This window comes from Haematobia irritans, chromosome 4 (genome assembly GCF_050003625.1).
Source record: "Haematobia irritans isolate KBUSLIRL chromosome 4, ASM5000362v1, whole genome shotgun sequence".
Taxonomy (NCBI): Eukaryota; Metazoa; Arthropoda; class Insecta; order Diptera; family Muscidae; genus Haematobia; species Haematobia irritans.
The window spans coordinates 4,004,154-4,026,780 of record NC_134400.1 but is presented as its reverse complement, the minus strand read 5'-3'; the positions used below and the strand labels follow the sequence as shown (position 1 = coordinate 4,026,780).

General features: G+C 27.4%; 1 long non-coding RNA gene across 2 annotated transcripts in view; it reads right to left on the bottom strand.

Annotated features, from left to right (window-relative positions):
* Positions 1 to 20,990, bottom strand: part of LOC142233197 (uncharacterized) — a 423,130-nt gene extending 402,140 nt beyond the window's left edge. For both annotated transcript variants that reach the window (XR_012721351.1, XR_012721350.1), the window contains exon 1: positions 20,853 to 20,990. This is a non-coding gene — a long non-coding RNA (uncharacterized LOC142233197). The remainder of the gene's footprint in view (positions 1 to 20,852) is intronic.
* Positions 20,991 to 22,627: the final 1,637 nt, after the last annotated feature.

Genomic DNA, 22,627 nt, shown 5'->3' with positions numbered 1-22,627 from the left:
TTCAAGCTTATATATTTTCAGGATTGGTGCTAACAAAATATTGTTTGTATTGTTCAAACATATTATTTTCACCTTAGGGCATACACTGGTAGTAAAAAATTTAAATGAAATTTTCTTTGTGTGGATATATGTTTAAGGCGCCAATTGGCTACTTCCCTTATTTTAATTGCAGCATACTCTCTAGGTTTCTCTTTCGAAACACATATATATATATTTACAGGCTATTTCCAAGTTAATATATGTTTGCATCTAAGCATATTATATTTACAAACATTTTATGTCCCAAACATAATATTTCTAACATATTAACATATATGTCTCAAAGATGTTATTCTAGTTTATGAACATTATATGCTTGCACTTAAAAATATTGTGTTAAAAAATTTGAGTTCCAAACTTATAATTTTTACACCCAAACGTATGAAAAACAGTCTTTTTCGTCTCTGTAGGTATACAAATATCTGAGACGTCAAATCGGGAAATTCTTTTATATAACACTAATATCAGAAAAAGAAAAATACGTTCATATATCATAACCTTTGGTTAAAGTGGCAGCCCGATGAAGATCCAGGCTCACTTAGACTATTCAGTCCATTGTGATAGAATACATCTGTATTTACGATTCTACAGCCCTGCTCTGAATCATCAGATGCTTGGTTTAACATTGAGTGTCCTTCGTTCCTTTTTCTTATTGTTTACAAGACAGCGTTAGGACTTTTAAAAGGTTGAGCTCGCAATTTATTATATTTGGAAAGAGAACTCGTAGTGACTTAATGGCTTATTTTTAACCTATCGATCTTTCCATAAAAATAAAATATTGACCAAATTTTCAATAAAAAAAATTTTATATAATTTTCCATAAAAACAAAAAAATGACATAATTTTCTATAGAAATAAAATTTTGACAAAATTCCCAATAGAAATATATAGAACACTTTTTACAAAATGTTCACAAAATGTGCTAAGAGTAAAATTTAGACAAAATTTTCTACAGTAGTACAATTTTGACAAAATTTTCTATAGAAATAAAACTTTGACAAAATTTTCTATAACAACAAAATTTTGACAAAATTTTCTATAACAAAAAAATATTTTGACAAAATTTTATATAGGGAACATTTTGACAAAATTTTCTATAGAAATAAAATTTTGACAAAATTTTCTATAGAAATAAAATTTTGACAAAATTTTCTATAGAAATAAAATTTTCTACAGAAATAACATTTCGATAAAATTTTCTACTGAACTAAATTTTGACAACATTTTCTGTAGGAATAAAATTTTAACAAAATTTTCTATAGAAATAAAATTTTAACAAAATTTTATATAGAAATAAAATGTTGACAAAATTTTCTATAACAATAAAATTTTGACAAAATTTTCTATAACAAAAAAATATTTTGACAAAATTTTCTATGGAACATTTTGACAAAATTTTCTATTATATAGAAATAAAATGTTGACAAAATTTTCTATAGAAATAAAATTTTTACAAAATTTTCTACAGAAATAACATTTCAACAAAATTTTCTATAGAAATAAAATTTTGACAAAACTTTGTATAGATATAAAATTTGTATAGATAAAAAATTTTCTATAGCAAAAAATTGACAAAATTTGCTATGGAAATAAGTTTTGACAAAATTTTCTATAGAAATAAAGTTTTGAAACATTTTTTATAGAAATAACATTTCCACAAAATTTTCTATAGAACTAAATTTTAACAAAATTTTCTGTAGGAATAAAATTTTAACAAAATTTTCTATAGAAATAAAATTTTAACAAAATTTTCTATAGAAATAAAATTTTAACAAAATTTTCTATAGAAATAAAATTTTGGCAAAATTTTCTATAGAAGTACAATTTTGATAAAATTTTCTATAGAAATAAAATTTTGGCAAAATTTTCTATAGAAGTACAATTTTGATAAAATTTTCTATAGAAATAACATTTCGACAAAAATTTTCTATTGAACTAAATTTTGACAAAATTTTCTGTAGGAATAAAATTTTAACAACATTTTCTATAGAAATAAAATTTTACCAAACTTTTCTATAGAAATAAAATTTTAGCAAAATTGTCTATAGAAGTAAAATTTTGATAAAATTTTCTATAGCATAAAATTGGTAAAATTTTCTATAGCAAAAATTCACAAAATTTTCTATGGAAATTAGTTTTGACAAAATTTTCTATAGAAATAAAATTTTGAAAAAATTAATTAAAATAGCAATAACATTTTGACAATATTTTCTAAAAACAAAATTGTGATAAAATTTTCTATAGCAAACATTCACAAAATTTTCTATTGAAATAAAATTTTGAAAAAATTTTCTATAGCAGTAACATTTTGACAAAATTTTCTAAAAACAAAATTGTGATAAAATTTTCTATAGAAGTAAAATGTTGACAAGTTTTCTATAAAAATAAAATTTTGTCAAAATTTTCTATAGAAATAAAATTTTGACAAAATTTTCTATAGAAAGAAAATGTTGACAAAATTTTCTATAGCAAAAATATTTACAAAATTTTCTATAGCAAAAAATTGACAAAATTTTCTATGGAAATAAGTTTTGACAAAATTTTCTATAGAAATAACATTTTGACAAAATTTTCTGTAGAAATAAAATTTTGACATAATTTTATAAAGAAATAAAATTTTGACAAAATTTTCTATAGCAAAAAAATTGACAAAATTTTCTATGGGAATATGTTTTGACAAAATTTTCTATAGAAATAAAATTTTGAAAAGATTTTCTATAACAAAAAAATATTTTGACAAAATTTTCTATAGGGAACATTTTGACAAAATTTTCTATAGAAATAAAATTTTAACAAAATTTGCTATAAAACTAAAATTTTGACCAAATTTTCTATAGCATTAAAATTTTGACAAAATTTTCTATAGAAATAAAATGTTGACAAAATTTTCTATAGAAATAAAATTTTGACAAAATTTTCTACAGAAATAACATTTCGACAAAAGTTTCTATAGAAATAAAATTTTGACAAAACTTTGTATAGGTATAAAATTTTGACAAAATTTTCTATAGTAAAAAATTGACAAAATTTTCTATAGAACTAAATTTTGACAAAATTTTCTGTAGGAATAAAATTTTAACAACATTTTCTATAGAAATAAAATTTTACCAAAATTTTCTATAGAAATAAAATTTTGGCAAAATTTTCTATAGAAGTAAAATTTTGATAAAATTGTCTATAGCAAAAAATTGGCAAAATTTTCTATGGAAATAAGTTTTGGCAAAATTTTCTATAGAAATAAAACTTTGAAAAAATGTTCTATAGAAATAACATTTTGACAAAATTTTCTAAAAACAAAATTGTGATAAAATTTTCTATAGAAGTAAAATTTTGACAAAATTTTCTATGGAAATAAGTTTTGACAAAATTTTGTATAGAAATAAAATTTTGAAAAAATGTTCTATAGAAATAACATTTTGACAAAATTTTCTAAAAACAAAATTGTGATAAAATTTTCTATAGAAGTAAAATTTTGACAAAATTTTCTATAGAAATAAAATTTCGCAAAATATTTTTGTGTGATAGTTTTATGGTAAAATTTGCTTAAAATTTTGGTAGATTATTATCGGCATAGTAAAATATGAATAACTTTTTTTGTCTCAATACCACTGTACAGAGATTATTGTGATTTTGCAATGTTACAACTTGGAGGGTAATAATAAGTGTCATAACATTAATTTATGATAATAATCATAAGTAGCAAGTGTTTGCAACAATGTACGAATTCCTTGTAGTCCCTGTGGCTTTGAAACTATACCCTCTAATATAATGGTATCTATATGCGGGTGGAGGGAGAAGAGTCCACAAAAGCAGTTAATCAAATAAATATGTTACAGGACACACATATACAAACATATAACTTACAACACACAGTCACACAGGCAGTTAGACAAACAGATAACAACTAAGTAACACTTGTGTTTGCTCAAAGCTAACAGCAGCAAATAGAGTCCTTTGTAATGCAACGAGGATTCATGGCATGAGTTATCAGTAAATCATCAGCGTATAGTTTTTCCGTATGATTTACTATGGCGCCTTTTCGGGAAAAATCACACTTACATTCCTTGTACTCCCCAAACTTCTGCCTCCTCAATATCGGTTTAATCGATTTTTATTGCCATACCAAGGACAGGGTAAAGTAATAATTTCATTTCTTTTACACCCGCTTACCACCCCCTCCACTACACTAACACTATCTCCACTTTGTATTTATAATAAATATTGAAAAAAGGACCTCAAAAACCACAAAGTCATAAAATTACTTACGCGCAATATAAATTTTCGCAACAACAAAAATATTGAAGCGTAAAAATTTATTACGCTTATGAATAATCTATAGCAGTTGACAATATAGCCTTGTCGAGAGCAGGGGGTTTCAATTTTCCTATAGAGATAATTGTGTTAATGTGTGTACGTGTTTGTTTGTAATATTTTAAATCAATAGTCCTTTTGGCTAATACTAAAAAAAATTCTCTGATTGCCTTTGTATGGGCAAACGAACATATTTTCTTATTTTGGACAAATTTTATTACTTTGGACAAATTTTGTTTTTGAAAAATGTCCTCATAAAACCAACGAAATGAATGAAAACAAATTAGTTTTGTATATTTAGCTATTTCTAGGTTCACTATCTATGTGATTTACTGCATTCGGTAGAAGGAGAATCAACAAAAATGTCTTTTGAGGTTAAATGATTTTAAAGTTCAATTGCCGAATGTCTGCAAAGAAGAGAAAGACATTTGTCTTAAGAAATATGAACTACGAGGACTATGAGGACCAGAGATTTGTAACACCGAAAAGATGGGCTATATTGAAATTTCTAGAATCAAAAGGGGAAGGGTTTCAAATTATCTGTGTAATAAAGGGCTACTACACCAAAAAACATATATCGTCAAATTTTTCCAACTAAAAAGCTGATTGAAGTTGAAAACGTCAACCATTAAAAAATGAATTGATAGAATTTACCTTTTAATCAAATCAAAAAATAAAGTTAATTACGAAAATGATTGAAAATTTTTAAGTTTTTAATTAAAATAATAATTATCACAATAATTTTTGTTTATATAGAAGTCTGAAAATATACAGGGTGTTTGATATGAATTGCAACCAACTTCAGGTTGCCATAATTTCAAAATCATTTGTCGCAAAGCTGGCAGATTTATCGTTTGTTTCTCATACCATTGCTCGATCCTTTCAGTGTTTTATAGAGTTCAAAAATTGGTGAAAAAACACGGTAACAACACCAGAAAAATATGAAGGCCAGATTTGATCGAAATTCACGCCGCAGCGGTACAAATCTTGCTCGTGAAGTGAACATATCGCCTGAAAATTATCTGAGACTGAAACCATGGAAATTCCAAAAAGTGCAACAGCCCACCGATGTACAAAAGAGTTAGACTGGAAAAAGCAAAGGAGTTGCTTAGCCCACACGTAAATATCCAGTTACCAAATTTGGTTCTTCCGATAAGAATCCATTCCAAATTGAGCAGTTTGTGAACAAACAAGTGCGAGTAGCAGTAACGCACCTTATTTCCTGATGTTTTGGTCAGGGCTGTGGACTCGAGTCAATTTTGCTCTACTCCGGCTCCGACTCCAGCATTTCTTATTAGCCTCGACTCCGGAGTAGACTCTAAATGGTGTACTTAAATCTCAATTTAACAGTATTCCAATTGTAATTTTAAGGTGTAGTGTTCCAAAAATATACCGATATAAGTATTCTATTTTGCCATATGTGTTTATATGTCCAAAAGAACTCTAATTTTAATTTTTTATACGACTCGACGACAAATCTCAGCATTTCAGGGATGTAAAGAACTCTACATTTTAATGTCAGGTCAATAAATTAAAATACGACACAAGACTATATAGAGACCACATCAAAATATGGGTAGATAACAAGAATCTCCAGAATATGTATTTATAGAGTTAAAAATCGATAGTTTAATATGTTAAAAATGGACTATACAATTGATCAATTCAGCCCATATTCTAGTAAAACCTACTTTTTATATCACCTTGAAATTTCACCCATATAAATACACTTTGAATGGCCTGAAATCCAGTGCTTCGTTGTTCGATTAAAAACACCAATCGAATCTAATTTGTCGAAATATTTCTTTTGTTGCAAAGATATGAAGTGTTTTTCAAATTTTGTTTCGCCGAAGTCGGAGTCGAGCAAAATGTATACGACTCCGGCTCCGACTCCGACTCCAAGACTCCGACTCCGACTCCACAGCCCTGGTTTTGGAAGATTTTGCAAAATATTCCTCTCCAACAAAGAGGTACGTCATAAATAGAAAAAAATTTGACAACATTTTCTATAGAGATAACATTTTGAGAGCATTTTTATAGCAAACAAATTTCCATAGAGATACAATTTTGCAAAAATTTTTTTATACATACAATTTTGCAACAATTTTCTAAAGAGATAAATTTTACACAAATTTTCTAAAGAGATACAATTTTGCACAAATTTTCTATAAAGGTAAAATTTTGAACAAATTTTCTATAGATATAAAATTTTGAACAAATTTTCTATAGGGATAAAATTTTGCAATACTTTTCTGTAAAGATAAAATTTTCTATAGAAATAACATTTCAACAAAATTTTCTATTGAAATAAAATGTTGACACAAATTTCTATGGAAATAAAATTTTTGACAAAATCGATAGAAAAGTATTTTTGACAAAATTTTCAATAGAAATTTTGAAAATTTTTTCTATAGAAAAACATTTTCTATAGAGATAAAATTTTGACAGCAATTTTTATAGCAAACTAATTTCTATAGGGATACAATTTTTCAAAAAAATGTTTATAGATACAATAAATTTTACACAAATATTCTAAAGATATAAAATTTTGCAAAAATTTTCTATAGGTATAAAATTTTGCAATAATTTTCTGTAGAGATAAAATTTTGCAATAATTTTCTGTAGAGATAAAATTTTGACAAAATTTTCTACAGAAATAAAATTGACACAATTTTCTATGGAAATAAAATGTTTGACAAATTTTCTACAGAAAAATATTTTTGACAAAATTGTCAATATAAATTTTGACCAAATTTTCAAAATAAAATTTTGAAAAAATTTTCTATAGAAATAAAATTTTGATTAAATTTTCTATAAAAATAAAGTTTTAACAAAATTTTCTATAGAAATTAAATTTTGACAAAATTTTCTATAAAAATAAAATCTTGACAAAATTTTCTATAGAAATAAAATTTTGGCAAAATTTTCTATAGAAATAAAATTTTGACAAAATTTTCTATAGCAATAAAATGTTGACAACATTTTTGAAACAATTTTCTATAGAAATAAAATTTTGATAAAATTTTCTATAAAAATAAAGTTTTGACAAAATTTTCTATAGAAATTAAATTTTGACAAAATTTTCTATAGAAACAAAATTTTGACAAAATTTTCTATAGAAATAAAATTTGTTAAAAAAAAATTTTTCAAAAACATGGTGACAAACTTTTCTATAGAAATAAAATTTCTTAAAAAAAATCGTGTAGCGTGTGGTGGATTTGTCGGTTGTTTGAAGACCATAATTCGTGCCAAATGTAGCTAAACTGAGTCTAAAATTCTATGCTATTTGCTTTTGAACAATACAATTGAAATAAAATTGCATTACATATCAGCCACTCTGATATTGATTCATTAGCTTTTGACTTGAATCCGGAGGGAACTCCAATTTTATAATTGTTATATCCATAATTACAAGAAAATTATTTTATCTAACGGTAAAATAATAATAAATAAATATAAAAATAAAATAATTATAAATAAATAATTATTTGCTTCAAATAAAAAATTAATAGGGTTTTGTGATCAAAATCAAATAAATTTTGTATTAAACCAGTTACCAATAAGATTTCAGTTACCAATAAGAACACATAAATAAATTATAAGAAAATTTAAAAATTGCGACAAACTGATGATAGGTTAGTCAGTGGCAATTTGCACCAATTTCCCGTGGAGAACGATTTTATCAATCCTACCTCCTGGATTTTATTCATCTAGAGCTTATGCTTCGTTTAGAATTGGGCAAAACAAGAGTATATTAAAATCGAAATAGCATTGAATCGAAACTTTTTATTTGTATTTTGATGTACACACACACCGTCTACTTTAAAGTAGGAATATCTCTTTTTCAAATCATGCAATAAAAAATTCTAATTTTTCGCAAATACAGTTCCTCTCCACAAAAAAAAAAAAAAACAAACCAAAACACGAAGTATCAAAATACGAAATGTAATTGTTTTGTGGTTATCATCGAAGCATTCATGAGTATAATATTTATTATATTCACCAATGCTGAAGTAGTCCTTAAAAGTGTCTCAAGTATTTTCAGTGAGTTTAAGGACTTCATGACATCACCTTGATGCGTTTGGGATACAGAAAAACACGTACTCGACCAACCAACAACAGACAAAAGGTTATACCTCAAACAAAATTCTTGTTATTTCCAAGGGAATGCGAAAAAACTGGCCCTACAGGATTGAAGACCAAGGAAGAGATTTTAATTTGGTGATAGGCAGTCATAAGCACAGATGATGATGATGATGATGACGATTTCTCTTTTTCAGGCAAAAATCGTTAAGATTTAATCATTCGAAACGAATTGAGAATAAATATGCATAACCATCTAGGAAACGTACACTTGAGCATTTCAATTATTTTGAGAAGCAAATTCAATAGAGGATTGAATGTAAAATAAATCTTGTACAACATAGAGACTTTATTTCCGATTAATTATGATGGCAAAGCCCCAGATATGTGATAGTTGTCTCGAAATCGTATTATATAGAGTTTATATAGAAAGTCATTGAATGGGAAAACCATCGGAATCATCAAGAAGTCAATACGTGTTGAATTTTGTATTGAATTTAAAGCCGATCGAAGAAAATACCTTCAAGGAATCAAATGTGGAGATTGATTTAAATGGAAGCTATACTTTAAAATGGACCAATATGGGGGACCATGAAATGAAATCTAAGCTTAACTTCAACCATCGATTTAACCCACAGTACCGCTTGGCCCAAAGACCAACATAGAAGCCGAAACCTTTCGTTGCTAAATCAATGCTCCCTAGCATTTCGTAAATATTTTGGGTAATTAGTTTCAAGGAGTTACTTAGTCTTTGATGAGTATAGGTTTACGGTAGTGATACGAAACTGGGAAATTTAATTTTTGTAGTCTACGAAATTGACTTTGGATGTTTTCGAAAATCGAGCCAAACCAACTAATTTCACTGTTTTTCAAAATAAAAAAAAAAAAAACGACTGTTGATAATGGCCAAAACCGACCAATACAACTTTAACGAAAAAATCGTAACATTGAATTTGAATAGTAAGACAAATGCAATGATCACTTTTCTTCGACAAATCACCCAAAAACCGGAATTCGCAAGTCGACTTTTTCAAATTACCAAAAGAAAAACGAATATAGATTTTTTTAATTATTGAAAAAAATCGAAAATTCAAATTTTTCACATTTTGAAAATGTCAACTTAGGTTTTGACGACAGAATAGTGGTTTGGAAAGAATCGCTAAGTGAGCTTGAAATAAATAAAAAAATTTAGTTTTATTTTTTAGCTAAATTATTTGTATGTTATAGCATATAATTCTAATCTGGTACTATCTTCCCCAAAAACCCTAAATCTGCCTCAAACCTCAATGCCACGTAATATGTACATTTCTATAGAAAATAAACAAAGAAGTTCAAGACACTGCCGGAGATTGTTTACAGATGATGATTATGATGATGGCGATGAACATGAAGATTCTCAAGTACCATTAACTTGATGCTCTTTCAAATGCGGGTTTGTTTTCTGAATGGCGGCATAAGTGAGCGAGGAGAAAAAAACTGAAACTTTGCATAATTCAAAAATATGGATTGTAACAACAAAAACGAAGGGGAGTTTCTTTTTATGCCATTCAATGGAGAAAAAGAATATCACGATTTGAAATGAAACTTACACAAAAGGACATCGATATCTCAAGGATAGAAAGGCTAAGTTTAAAATGCAAAGGGAAGATACACTGAAAAAAGAAACATATGAATAAAAATACTTCATTGGCAGATTTTGGAATCGACTTTTAATATAATTGAAAATAAGAAAGAAATTTATTCTTAAAGGAAATTTATTCTTATTCTTAAGTAAAAAATATTGTCAAAATTTTATTTCTATAGAAAATTTTGTCAAAATTTTATTTCTATAGAAAATTTTGTCAAAATTTTATTTCTATAGAAAATTTTGTCAAAATTTTATTTCTATAGAAAACTTTGTCAAACTGTTATTTCTATAAAAAAATTTGTCAAAATTTTATTTCTATAGAAAATTTTGTCAAAATTTTATTTCTATAAAAAATTTTGTCAATAGAAGATTTTGTCAAAATTTTATTTCCATAGAAAATTTTTTCAAAATTTTATTTCTATAGAAAATTATGGCCAAATTTTAATTCTATAGAAAATTTTGTTAAAATTTTATTTCTATAGAAAATTTTGTCAAAATTTTATTTCTATAGAAAATGTTGTCAAAATTTTATTTCTATAGAAAATTTTGTCAAAAATGTTATTTCTATAGAAAATTTTGTCAAAATTTTATTTCTATAGAAAATTTTATTTCTATAGAAAACTTTGTCAAACTGTTATTTCTATAACAAAAAAATGTCAAAATTTTATTTCTATAGAAAATTTTGTCAAAATTTTATTTCTATAGAAAATTTTGTCAAAATTTTATTTCTATAAAAAATTTTGTCAATAGAAGATTTTGTCAAAATTTTTTTCTATAGAAAATTTTGTCAAAATTTTATTTCTGTAGAAATGTTTGTTAAAATGTTATTTCTGTAGAAAATTTTGTCAAAATTTTATTTCTATAGAAAATGTTGTCAAAATTTTATTTCTATAGAAAACGTTGTCAAACTGTTATTTCTATAAAAAAAATTCTAGAGAAAATTCTGTTAAAATTTTATTTCTATAGAAAAATTTTTCAAAATTTTATTTCTATAGAAATTTTTGTCAAAATTTTATTTCTATAGAAAATTTTGTCAAAACTTTATTTCTATGGAAATTTTGTCCAAATTTTTTTTCCATAGAAAATTTTGTCAAATTTGTTTTCTATAGAAAATTGTGTCAAAATTTTATTTCTATAGAAAATATTGTTAAAATTTTATTTCTATAGAAAATTTCGTCAAACTTTTATTTCTATAGAAAATTTTGTAAAAATTTTATTTCTATAGAAAATTTTGTCAAAATTTTATTTCTATAGAAAATTTTGTCAAAATTTTATTTCTATAGAAAATTTTGTCAAAATTTTATTTCTGTAGAAAATTTTGTTTAAATGTTAATTCTGTAGAAAATTTTGTCAAAATTGTATTTCTATAGAAAATTTTGTCAAGACTTTATTTCTATGGAAATTTTGTCAAAATTTTATTTCCATAGAAAATTTTGTAAAATTTTGTTAAAATGTTATTTCTAAAGAAAATTTTGTCAAAATTGTATTTCTATAGAAAATTTTGTCAAAACTTTATTTCTATGGAAATTTTGTCAAAATTTTATTTCCATAGAAAATTTTGTTTCTCAATATTTTATTAAAATTTTATTTCTATAGAAAATTTTTGCAAAATATTATTTCTATAGAAAATTTTGTCTAAATTTTATTTCTAAAGAAAATTTTCTCATAATGTTATTTCTGTTGAAAATTTTGTTAAAATTTTATTTCTTTGTCAAAACTTTATTTCTATGGAAATTTTGTCCAATTTTTTTTTCATAGAAAATTTTGTCAAATTTGTTTTCTATAGAAAAATGTGTCAAAATTTTATTTCTATAGAAAATTTTGTTAATTTTTTCTATAGAAAATTTTGTCAAACTTTTATTTCTATAGAAAATTTTGTCAAAATTTTATTTCTATAGAAAATTTTGTCAAAATTTTATTTCTATAGAAAATTTTGTCAAAATTTTATTTCTATAGAAAATTTGGTCCAAATTTTATTTCTATAGAAAACTTTGTCAAAATTTTATTTCTATAAAAAATTTGTCAAATTTGATTTCTATAAAAAATGTTGTCAAAATTTTATTTGAATAGAAAATTTTATCAAAATATTATTTCTATAGAAAATTTTGTCAAAATTTTATTTATATAGAAAATTTTTGCAAAATTTTATTTCTATAGAAAATTTTATCAAAATTTTATTTCTATAGAAAATTTTGTCAATAGAAAATTTTATCAGAATTTTTTTCTATAGAAAATTTTGTCAAAATTTTATTTCTGTAGAAAATTTTGTTAAAATGTTATTTATGTAGAAAATTTTGTCAAAATTGTATTTCTATACAAAATTTTGTCAAAACTTAATTTCTATGGAAATTTTGTCAAAATTTTATTTCCATAGAAAATTTTGTAAAATTTTGTTTCTATAGAAAATTTTCTCAATATTTTTTTTAAATTTTATTCCTATAGAAAATTTTTGCAAAATATTATTTCTATAGAAAATTTTGTCTCAATTTTATTTCTAAAGAAAATTTTCTCAAAATGTTATTTGTGTAGAAAATTTTGTTAAAATTTTATTTCCATAGAAAATTTTCTAAAAATTTTATTTCTATCGATATTTTTTCAAAATTTTATTTCTATAGTAAATTTTCTAAAAATTTTATTTCTACCGAATATTTTTTCAAAATTTTATTTCTATAGAAAATTTTCTCAAAATTTTATTTCTGTAGAAAATTTTTAAAAATTTTATTTCTGTAGAAAATGTTTGCAAAACTTTATTTCTATTGCAAAATTTGTCAAAATTTTATTTCTGTAGAAAATTTTTCCAAAACTTTATTTCAATGGGAATTTTGTGAACATTTTATTTCCATAGAAAATTTTGTTTCTATAGAAAATCCTGACAAAATATTATTTCTATAGAAAATTTTGTCAAAATATTATTTCCTTAGAAAATTTTGTTAGAATTTTATTTCTATAGAAAATTTCAACATTTTATTTCTATAGAAAATTTTGTCAAAATTTTATTTATATAGAAAATTTTTGCAAAATTTTATTTCTATAGAAAATTTTGTCAAAATTTTATATATATAAAGAAAATTTTTGCAAAATTTTATTTATACAGAAAATTTGTGCAAAATTTTATTTCTATAGAAAATTTTGTCAACATTTTATTTCTATAGAAAATTGTGTCAAAATTTTATTTCTATAGAAAATTTTGTCAAAATTTTATTTCTATAGAAAATTTTGTCAAAATTTTAATTTTATAGAAAAATTTGTCAAAATTTTATTTCTATAGAAAGTTGTCTCATAATTTTATTTCTGTAGAAAATTTTGTCAAAATGTTTTTTCTGTAGAAAATTTCGTCAAAATTTTATTTCTATAGAAAATTTTTTAAAAATGTTATTTCTATAGAAAATTTTGCCAAAATTTTATTTCTATAGCAAATTTTCTCAAAATTTTTATATCTGTAGAAAATTTTCTCAAAATTTTATTTCTATAGAAAATGTAAGTACCTTTTATTAGGAATATTTTGCATAAAAAAACATCAAGAATTCTACCAATCTACCAAACAGTAAAAAATCTAGTTTAGCCGCTAAAATGTCATATTTTCACGATTACTTTTCTCCAATAATCCATTATATAGAATAGTAACTTTGTGAAAAGTTGCTTTGGGGTATTCCTCATCAAGTTTTAATGAAATTTGCATCAAAGCTTGACAATCTTTTAAAAGAAGCCCTACGAATTTATCCAATTTTTTTTCAATGTTGGATACTTTGCTTTGCTACCCCTTTTCTAAATCCCACCTTGAGAAACACATTGAAACCATGTTCCGTATTTACTTTTTTTTTGTCTGTGTATCCCATGACCATTAGTATGGCGATGAAGAGGATGATTGCTATTGTGCGGTGCTATAACATCGCAGACATTTAAGGATATTGATGTTAACACTAGATTTACAATCTTTTCAACATTCATTCACAGGACCTGTAGTCCTTTATCTGTGGCCTTCCTATCATGCTTTACAAATACAAAGCTCGAATTGTTGTTCATAACCTCAAATGTCTAAACAACTTTCCTCTTCAGGTCTTCGAAGACCAAAGAACAAAAAAAAAACAGCAGCAACACAGTATTTGTGTAAATGAAAATAATTTCAAATCATTATTGTTCACTTGAATACATTTTGTTGGTGTACTTCGCACAATTTTTTTTTCTTGCTTATTTCGAGAATATTCACTCAGCCATAACATTTGAGGGGGATTGTGTGTTTTTTTCCTCTTCCTTCTTCATCTTTTTTCATTCAAAACCAAGGGGGGTCTTCCAGATATTTCAAAATTTATGTCTGCAATTATTGCAACCAGATTTGAATATTGATAGTCTCGATTTTCTCGAACGTCGAATGTCGTTAGTACCAAACAACAAAAAAAAGTAGCAACTAAGACAACATTGTATCGTACCAAAATAATTGTGTGCCTTGGAGTAGGAAAAATTTGCATAATTCATTTTGAAAATATTAATGAAAAACAATTCATAAATGTCAAGTGTTATCAGAGACGGAGATTGTGGGTAACTCCCATAAGATTTTCAATGTACGAATGGTAGGAAATAAGGTAACAAATAAATAAGCACCATTATGGAAGACTTTCCTGAAGTCAACACAAAATAAAGGCAATACTTTGGGTGGTGGGAAGGGAATTTTGGACTAGTACTTCTTTGCTCTAAATTGCTCAAATTTAGTTGCAATACCCTAGAATGTACTTAGGAGGATCCTACATTTGATGCTCAAACTATTTTCAATCATGTTGCCAATTTTCACAAATAGTTACTGTCGAGATTTTACACAAAAAAGGAATACTGGATACTAGAAAAATGGAACAAAATCAATATCGGTTGGTAATACAATTCTTGACTTTTGTTAGAGAAACAGCCCAGTAAGATAAAGGTTAACACTTCCCCATCGAAGGCCACACACAGGAATATAATCTTACCTACCAATATTGGTTCTCTTAAGCCATAAATTCGCTCTTTCTTTAAAGACATCTCCCAAGTGTCTCCTATTAAAGACCATTTTGTATCATCTTAACTTTCCAAGATATTTATTTGAAGACATACATGTCTGCAATCAATTGCATTTCGCAAATATCCATTTGTCCATTTTCACTAAATGTATATGCATATCCTTTGAATGTTTTATCCTCGAACAAGTGGTCTCAAGCAAAATAATCATTCAACCGCAAATGGCAAACGAATGTTAATTTGCAATAGACAACATTCCGGAGCTTTGCAAAGCAATTGGAGTATTTGGTATAAGCAAATAATTCTTCAAGCTCAAATTGTTGAGGGGGAAATTGAAAATTCAAATAAAAACTTTGGAAACTTCAACGTAAGAGACATTCAAAGAATTTTAAAAAGTTTTTCTTCAAGGATCTGCAAATAATTGTGTGTGTGTGGAAACTAAAGGATTCTCAAGTAGTTTGCGACCAATGAATCGAAGAAATACAATTTCGTTATAAACTAAATAAGAATGTTTTCACACAAATTAAAGAAAATAATTTAAGATTTTCTTATTTTTCCTAAACTCCTTAAAAACTAACAATGTGCATGCCTAAGTTTTAGTCATAAAATTGTTTGCCTGTTTTTCATTTGTTGGATGTTTCAAATGAAGCAACTTTAGGACAATGGTTATCTTAGAAAATTGCTAGATAAAAATTAAAAGACGCCATTGATGGCGACTGTAATGGCGTCTAAAAGAGACGTTAAATTAAGTTGACATTTACAACAGTAACTACGATACTCACGTAAGAAAAGTTCCAATAAAATTTCGACCTTACAATCGTGTATTCGTATGGCAACTCACCAAGCTCACTTCCTTTACAATTCTTTTCTAATTTTATGTCCATTTTCTGCTTCTAGATAAACCCATGGACGATTGTCCTCATTCATGTAACATCATTTACGGTGGCAGAAATTTTTATCATTTACACAAAACTGCTTTTTATTGTTTCTTGAAGCTTGGGGGAAGGGCGGTTGAGGCCAACAAAAGCCCTGTTGGCCATATTCTCAAATCTCACTCCTCCTTTTTAGCTTAACGGTGAAACTTTCATAGATCCTTGGTCCCATGTCTTTTCCATTGGCCAAACCATGATTTGAAAGTTTATTATTGGGATTTCGTTGTTGTACCTTTATTTCACTTCAGGTTTTTATATGCATCTTAACGTTTTTGATGTGTCATAAATTCGATTTGTATGACCACATTTCAGCCACTTTTACTGTTTCTCATCTAGATCTCCTCTTGCCCATAGACTTTGCCTTGGTTGTTCTTTCATGTTGGCCAGAGGCATGAATGTGAACTGGGTAAACTGATTAGTTTAAGCACAATTGCTCACCTCATCAGCATCATTTACACGTAATGGTCGTCATTAAATTTAGCCAAGCGATAAAGGCAACAAAAGTATCTCAATGAGGTGGCTGGCAGGCATCTAATACAGGAATGACATGATACAGTGGGCTTAAGATGAACAAAAGTTGAATATTGCCTGTCAAAGATGTGGACTTGTGGTAAATACCAAAGTAGCCATTGAATGTGACTGAATCATAGTCTAAACCAAAGAAGGGACCAAACTAACAATTTCATAACATCGGGAAGGATGAAGGTATATTTTCAGAAGAAAGCCACGAACTACAGTGAATACACACAGCAAAAAAGTAAACTATTTTATGGGAAAAATGAACTAACTCGCGAAAATTGAACTAAATTGTATTTAAGATTTTTTAAATTAACGAAAATTTTCTCACATTTTTGGATTTTTAACTACCATTTATAAAATGAATGATTTTCGAAAAGCAAAAATTAACTAAAAATAAAGAAAAAAATCATAAGCGCCAGATCATTCCCATTTTAACCACGCTGTAGTTCATTCTTACTATTTTTTTTTTTTTTTGTGAAGTGTACGAGAAACTTCTTCTGTTTAAGTTAGCATTATTATGTCATTGCAATTTTATTGGTATTTAGTTCATTTTTTGAGACCTACTTGGCATGAAAAAATCGTTGGGCTGTGGAAAATGTCTTACAAAATTTAAAAAAAAAAAAAAACTAAAATAAAACTTTTTTTTGCAATAAATATAAGTAAATATTAGCACCATTTTTACAAATGTTTTGTTTTTTCTGTGTACTAATTGTTGAACTTTGGTGAATTTCCTCCTCTATCATATTTATATTGCTGATCGAATAATTTAGGAAGCGGAATTTGCAGGACTTCCTAACGAAATTAGATATTAAACTAACGCTGCTGATTCCAGACTACACTCAAAAAAAAGTGAAGTCACTATTTCACTAAAGCTAATTTAACTTTATTTTGGTTCATGGAATTATTATGTTTGGAGAAAGTTTCCTTTACTCTAATAATTTTTTGTGTACGTTAGTTAAATTAGCTAAAGCCGAGGAAAAAAATATACACAAAAGAAGCATAAAGATTAACTAAATTCGTGTCTTCTACAAAATAGTTCATTATTTCTTTAAATTTGTAAATTTTACCAAAAATGCGGCCATCATGAACTTCGTATGGGGCTAAAGACATTTTGAATTTTGAACTTAAATTTTTCCTTCAAACTACAAAATTTTCTTTAACAAGTGAAAAAAACTTAGTTATGTCTAATAAATGTTCTTGAATTGGTCGAAAAATATTTACTTATTTTTATGACATCGGCGTGATGCCAACGTTTGTAATACTGTTTAGTTAAAATTTTCTAAAAATATTCAAAATTTTCTAAAATAAACCGAAAGTTTTCTTCCTGGTGGGTTCACTGTTTTTTTCATTGTACCTGAAATCTCGATTTTATGAACATTGCGACTCTTTCTAAACTTTTTAATGGCTTTATTTTTTTGCACCACAAGTAAACTTTTTTGGCCAAATTTCATTCCCCAGGAAAGAAAACAATCTCAGTGAGGATGTTCCCTTGTTTTAATAAAGAAGATATTAATTAAAATTTCAAAATAAGAAATTATACTTAAAAATTTGATAAATTTGTATTTCCAACAAAATCAAAATTTCTAAAAATTTGTAAATTTTACCACTAAAGCGTCCATGCTGAACTTCGTATGGGGCTAAAGACATTTTTGCATTTTTGAACTTCAATTTTTCCTTCAAACTACGAAATTTTTCTTAACAATTAAAAAAAAAACAAAAGACATTTTTGTCTAATAAATTTTCTTGCAAATAGTTACACTTTTTGTGATATCGGCGTTTGTAGTACTTTTTTTATTCTACATTTTCATTTTTCTTTCTAGTGCATTCACTTTTTGTGAGTGTATCCTACAAAAACACGAACCAACCACATATATATAGAATTTCTCATGACGGTCTTAAACAAAGAAAAACGCTAAGTTGGCAACATTGTGCGAAAGAAATAAATACATATAAATTAGATCGAATGACAATAACACTTATTTAGAATATGTATCAGATGTAAAGACTCTCTTACGTCACCATTAATAAAGTTCGGCAAATTGAGAATAATAAAAGAGAGAGAGAGAAAATTCTTTTAAGCCAATTTTTGTTTGGGTTTGTGTTTTTGTTTTTGCAGCGAAAACAAACTGTTGCATTGCACACATAAGAAAGTAAAACATACTCTAGTGTATAATAAAATAAAGAGCAAACATACTTGCCTCAGTTGATGAATTCCCTTGATATTCACGAAAAAAACAAACGCAATGTTAGTACAATGTTAACTGAAAACTCAAATTATTATTAATTAATCTACCGCCTAACTTTGCAAATAGGTAAACAACACAACGAACGATGCCGATATCTATCATTTTACACGAAACCGACTGAACACCGCAAGCTTAAAAAGTGGACTAATGCAAATCTCTTTCTCTTCTCTAAACATGGAAACGGTAAGACTCTCAGTTGTAGTTTTTTAATTTCCGATTTGTTGGTTTTCTTGTCTCTTTGTATTTTAGAAGGAGAGCGAGCGTACACTCAAAAAACCTAAGCCCACCAGGAAAAAAAATAAAGAATTATTTTAGAAGATTTTAACAAAACTATGTATCACAAAAGCCGATATGACAGAAATATGTAAATATTTATCGACAAATACAAGTATCATAATTATTGTTTCACTTGTTAAAGAATATTTAATTTCTCAAAATTTGTAAATTTTACCACTAAAGCGTCCATGCTGAACTTCGTATGGGGCTAAAGACATTTTTGCATTTTTGAAGTCCATGCTGAACTTCGTATGGGGCTAAAAACATTTTTGCATTTTTGAAGTTCAATTTTTTCCTTCAAACTACTAAATTTTTAACAATAAAACTAAATTCTTAACAATAAAAGTTTTCTCAACAATTAAAAAAAAAAGACATTTTTGTCTAATAAATTTTCTTGCAAATAGTTGCACTTTTGTGACATCGTAGTACTACAAACTACTTTTATCATTCTAAAATTACATTGTTCTTTTTAGTGGATTCACTTTTTGTGAATGTATCCTACAAAAACACGAACCAACCACATATATAGAGAATTTCTCATGCCAGTCTCAAACAAAGAATAACGCTCAGTTGGTAACATTGTGCGAAAAATATGAATACATATAAATTAGATCGAATAACACTAACACATATTTAGAATATGTATCAGATGTAAAGACTCTCTTTACGTCACCTAGAATAAATTTCGGCAAATTGAGAATAACAAACGAGAGAGACAGAACTTTTTTTGCTGTATTTTATATTTCGGTTTTTTGCAGCGAAATACAAACTTTTGCATATAATGCATTGCAAATTATAGGTGTACAGTAAAACTATAGTTTTTGTATACAAAACAAAAACACACACTTGTAAAGGGTGATTCTTTTGAGGTTAGGATTTTCATGCATTAGTATTTGACAGATCACGTGGGATTTCAGACATGGTGTCAAAGAGAAAGATGCTCAGTATGCTTTGACATTTCATCATGAATAGACTTACGATCTGCCACAACGTCGAATTTTCAGTGAATGGGCCCTAGAAAAGTTGGCAGAAAATCCGCTTTTTTATCGACAAATTTTGTTCAGCGATGAGGCTCATTTCTGGTTGAATGGCTACGTAAATAAGCAAAATTGCCGCATTTGGAGTGAAGAGCAACCAGAAGCCGTTCAAGAACTGCCCATGCATCCCGAAAAATGCACTGTTTGGTGTGGTTTGTACGCTGGTGGAATCATTGGACCGTATTTTTTCAAAGATGCTGTTGGACGCAACGTTACGGTGAATGGCGATCGCTATCGTTCGATGCTAACAAACTTTTTGTTGCCAAAAATGGAAGAACTGAACTTGGTTGACATGTGGTTTCAACAAGATGGCGCTACATGCCACACAGCTCGCGATTCTATGGCCATTTTGAGGGAAAACTTCGGAGAACAATTCATCTCAAGAAATGGACCGGTAAGTTGGCCACCAAGATCATGCGATTTGACGCCTTTAGACTATTTTTTGTGGGGCTACGTCAAGTCTAAAGTCTACAGAAATAAGCCAGCAACTATTCCAGCTTTGGAAGACAACATTTCCGAAGAAATTCGGGCTATTCCGGCCGAAATGCTCGAAAAAGTTGCCCAAAATTGGACTTTCGGAATGGACCACCTAAGACGCAGCCGCGGTCAACATTTAAATGAAATTATCTTCAAAAAGTAAATGTCATGGACCAATCTAACGTTTCAAATAAAGAACCGATGAGATTTTGCAAATTTTATGCGTTTTTTTTTTAAAAAAAGTTATCAAGCTCTTAACAAATCACCCTTTATATTAAACTAGTATAATATAATAAATAAAACACATAAACTTACTTACCTCAATTGATTCGTTGATAAACGAAGAATGAAAAAAAGACAAACACATTATTACAAACACAATATTAACTGACTGACAAATTTTGCAAATAAATAACCAAAACAGCTAACGATACCGAAGTCTATTGCATTACACGAAACGAACCGAACGACGCAAGCTTAAATAGCAGACTGATACAAATGTCTTTCTCATTTCTACAGATAGCAATAGAGAGTTCCTCAGCTTTACTTTGCTTTTTAATTTCCGAATAGGGTTGCCAATAAAATTGCAAGAAAAACATCACTTTTTCAGAAAAATCGTCATAATTGCAACTGGTTTTAGAAATTGGCAATGTAATAATAATGTAATGTAATAATTTTAAAAGAAAACATATTTGTTTTGCTTAGAAAATGATACAGAAGTATTTCATTTAAAAAACAGAAAGTTAGTATGGCTAGGTATGAATTTCAATAAAAAAATCATAACGAAGTTTTACAAAAATTTAAATTAATTTATATATAATATAAATTTAAATAATTTAAATTTAAATTAAGATAAAAACATTATTTTGTAAAAAAAAAACATTTAGTATTTGAAGCAGAATATAAACAATCGAAAAAAAGTAAACTATTTTATGGTAAGAATGAAAATTGAACTAAATTGTTTTCCACATTTTGCGATCTCCACAAAGAGTTGTTAAAATCAAGAAAATTTAATGCCCCGTTGTACTTTTTAACTGCACTTCACGAAATTAAATCCTCTCATAAGGTGAGTACTATGTTCGGTTTTTTCACCAAAACACTAAATTAAAAGTACAAAAATATTTATGAAGACTATTATATTTTTATCAAGTCTTATGAAATAATGGATGGAAAAGATCCAATGAATTGATCGATAATCATTTTATATTTCTAAATTAAAGGGTGGTACGGTCAAAATTTGGTCAATATAAACTTGAAGTATTTCTTTCAATTTTGCATTAAAAAAACCTGAACACCCCTCATTTTGAAGGTGTGTGTGTGTAGAATGTTGCTCCTTTTTTGATTTTGGAATTCACTCTTCAGTTGTCAAAATGCCGTCCAAGCAAGAAGAGCAGCGTATCAAAATTTTGCTCGCGCATCGATAAAATCCGAGCTACTCGCACGCAAAGCTGGCAAAATCGCTAAAAGTTGCCAAATCAGCCGTTACAAATGTAATTAAAGTGTTTGGGGAACGTTTGTCGACAGCCAGGAAGTCTGGATCGGGGGGAAATCGAAAACCGGAGGCCGCTGAGACGACAAAGAGAGTTGCCGGTAGTTTCAAGCGAAACCCTAACCTCTCTCTCCGAGATGCCGCAAATAAGCTGGGTGTATCGTCTATAACCGTGCATCGAGCCAAAAACTATACTAAGCCGGACTATCGACTTACAAGAAGGTAGTGACTCCAAATCGCGATGATAAACAAAATACGACGGCCAAAGCGCGATCCCGGAGGCTGTACACGACGATGCTGACGAAGTTTGACTGCGTGGTAATGGACGACGAAACCTACGTCAAAGCCGACTACAAGCAGCTTCCGGGACAGGAGTTTTATACGGCAAAAGGAAGGGGAAAGGTAGCAGATATTTTCAAGCACATAAAACTGTCAAAGTTCGCAAAGAAATATCTGGTTTGGCAAGCCATATGTACGTGTGGCTTGAAAAACAGCATTTTCATAGCTTCCGGGACTGTCAACCAAGAAATTTAAGTGAAAGAGTGTTTGAATAAACGTCTGCTGCCTTTCCTGAAGAAACACGGTTGTTCCGTACTGTTTTGGCC